This window comes from Rattus norvegicus, chromosome 6 (genome assembly GCF_036323735.1).
Source record: "Rattus norvegicus strain BN/NHsdMcwi chromosome 6, GRCr8, whole genome shotgun sequence".
NCBI classification, from domain to species: domain Eukaryota; kingdom Metazoa; phylum Chordata; class Mammalia; order Rodentia; family Muridae; genus Rattus; species Rattus norvegicus.
Genome location: NC_086024.1, coordinates 89,142,631 through 89,145,890, shown reverse-complemented (window position 1 = coordinate 89,145,890; position 3,260 = coordinate 89,142,631). Strand labels below are relative to the sequence as shown.

The window sequence follows — 3,260 nt, the reverse complement described above, 5'->3', positions numbered from 1 at the left end:
CTTACCACAACTTGATAATGAGATCCTATTGCTGAAGATGGCACACACACTTGGTTAGATAGAACGAAGTAGCTGGCTAGATTTTGTAGTATAAAAAGGTGCTCTGCAGGTTCTATGAAGGTACTGTGTTGAGAGGGAAGTGTCATCAATAGTCTTAGTTGGCTGTAAATCCTGTAAGGTACCATGACCAACCTGGCAAAACATTCTCATTGGTGCAATAATGACATGTGTGTTATGAGGGTACTAACAGCTTTGTGCTTAACCCTACTCCACAAGAAACTTACACCTAGTAATACTCATCTTGCCAAGAATTAGGGCCTGGAAAGTTCATAAGCCCTACGGAACTACTAGATTATTTTATGAAATAAATAACAGAATACTCCTGTCTACTTAATAGTTATTTCTATATCCAAAGATTAGCACAGCTCTCAGTCCTCATTGGAGAATCCACCTTTTCCAGGAGAGAGAAATTAATAAAGAGTCTTATAATCAGCCAAAGTATACCTGTGGAGTGCTCAAGCATAAATAGAAAACCTTTAACCATCCTTCTCACTCCAAGGTCCAGGGATCACTGAAGAAAAAGGGGAAAAAAGATTATAAGAGCTAGAGACTAGGGAGGAGTATGACAACCAGTACGATGGCCATTTTCACAATATTGATTCTTCTGTTCCATGAGCCTGGAATTTTTTCCCATCTCCCCATGTCTTCAATTTCTTTCTTAAGTGTCTTGAAATTTTCGTTGTAGAAATATTTCATCTTATTTTTTTTCAGCATCTTATTTATTTTTGTGAGTTTCACATCATGAACCTCAGTTCTGTTCATCTCCTAGTCTCCTCATATCTGCCCTCCACCCTTGCAACCTCCCCCACAAATAAATAATATACAAACAAAAAGTATAGAAAATATCTCATCATGGAAACTGCAGTATGCCACCCTGTGTCCCACAATATAACCCTCTGCCCACATTCTTCACTTGTAAATGTTTGTTACAATAAGTTATGGTCTACCTTGAGATCTTTGGCTTCTGTGACATCAGTTTTGGATTCTCCCGATTATCCTGTTGTGTCCCTGTGTCATGGAGATACTGCAGCTTTGTATCACCAGTACTGGACCTTTAATATACCCCAACTATTCACAGATGATATAGATTTTTGAGGTGGGCCAACTCAGAGACTTGAATCTTGGCCTGGGAGTTAACGGGACCGGTCAGAGCTCACCACCTGGATCACCAATAGCAGGAGGCATGATCAGTCCTCCTGCTCTCATGCCCTGTCTTAGTTTGGGTTTGCATTGCTGTGAAGAGACACCATGACCAAGGCAACTCTTGTAAAGGACATTTAAATGGGGCTGACTTACAGGTTCTAAGGTTCAGTCCATTATCATCATGGTGGGAAGTATAACAGCATCTAGGCAGGCATTGCACTGGAGGAGCTGAAAATTACTACATCTTGTTCAAAGGCAAACAGGAGAAGACTGGCATCCTTAGGCAGCTAGGAGGAAGTTCTCTCAAAACTCACCTCTACAATGACATGCTACCTCTAAAATGGCCACACCTCCTAATAGTGCCACTCCCCACACCAAGCATATCCAAATCACCACATTCTACTCCCTGGCATTCACAGGCTTGTTCAAACCCATGAGTCTATATGAAGGCCATATCTAATAGCATAATATAAATACATTTAGTCCAATTTCAAAAGTCCCACAGTCTATAACAGTCTCAACAGTGTTAAGAGCCCAAAGTTCAAAGTCTCTTCTGAGATTCACACAATCTCTTAACTGTAATGCCTTAAGAAATCAAATTCAAAGAGCATTAAACATCACAGGATATACATTACCATTCCAAAATGTTACAGTGAGGAACTGGACCAAAGCAAGACCAAAAGCCAGCTGAGAAAACTCCAAACTCTGCATCTTCATGTCTCATGTCAAAGTGCTCTTCAAATCACCAACTCCTTTCAGCTTTGTTGACTAAAACACAATTCTTTCTCTTGGACTGGTTCCACTCCTTGTTATCAGCTTTCCTCAACAGGTATCCCATGTCTCTGATCTCTCTAACATCTTGGGGTATCCAAGAGACTTCAACTTTTCAGCTTCTTGTTCCACACATGATCTTCTGGACTCTTCCAAAGGGCTTGAGTCACATCTACAACTCTGTCCTCTATAGCATTCCAGGGTCTGATTGACTCCACTCCATGGCTGCTACTGATCCTGGTGGCCATCCCATGGTACTGGCATCTCTAACATGCTGGGGTTTCTCACTGTAACTAGGCTTCACCAGTAGCTCCCTTATTGTGCCAAGCCTCAACTTCTTTGCATGACCCTTTCAGTCCTGGGCCATCAAATGTAACTGAGGCTGCATGTTCACCATTGGCCTTCCCTGATCTTTCACAATACCAAGCCTCATCTGCTCTCCATGACCTCTTCATGCCTTCAAAGCCAATACTACCATTTCTTTTTATAATGCTCAAGCCACCCCACTGCTCTTTCTCTATCTATCTACAACATACTTGCGCATTTTGTTGGCTCCTGCTGCAGGCTAGAGTTACATGACAGGCTAGCCCCTGAATGACATCCCCTGGGCAAGCAGGTGTCTGTGACCAGCCTGTGCTATGCACCAGAGGGCAGGTCTGTGGATGGCATGGTGGTCCACAAGCTCTATCTGTCTTCCTCCTCCCATGCTGTGCTGTGTGGTGGTAGATGGGGCTGTGGGCCAGAAGGCAGGTCTGTGGATGTCTTTTTCTGCCTATATAGCATGACATGGAGGAACAGGTTTTTGTTTGTCTTCCTCTTCTCACACTGCACTCCCTGGATTTTATTTGATTTGATTTTTACGTGTCCTAGGCATAAAATAGCTTTGGCCACCAAGCCAGGTATCAAGCTAGGATGAACTGCCATCTTCTCTGCCCCTGACTGATATAAAAACACCACCACCACCAAGGAGTCTCTTTGCCCATTGCAAGAACGGGGTATTTCATATTCTTAACTGGATTTGTCCTTAGGTACCTTTGGTTTTGGTGGCTACTGTAAGTGGCATTGTTTCACTGATTTCTTTTCCAGTATGGTTAGCACTAACACTAAGAAATGGTATTGATTTGGTGCATTAATTTTGTGTTCTACAACTTTTCTGAGATGCTAAAGCATTTTTAATGGTGTACTGAAGTTCATATATATATATATATATGGATATATATAATGTGATATATATTCATTATTATCTGTAAAACTTGATATTTTTGACTTCCTTACTTCTTATTTGT

General features: G+C 41.7%; 1 pseudogene; it reads right to left on the bottom strand.

Annotated features, from left to right (window-relative positions):
* Positions 1 to 2,831: 2,831 nt before the first annotated feature.
* Positions 2,832 to 2,967, bottom strand: LOC120093430 (small nucleolar RNA SNORA48; annotated as a pseudogene).
* Between the last annotated feature and the right edge of the window lie 293 nt (positions 2,968 to 3,260).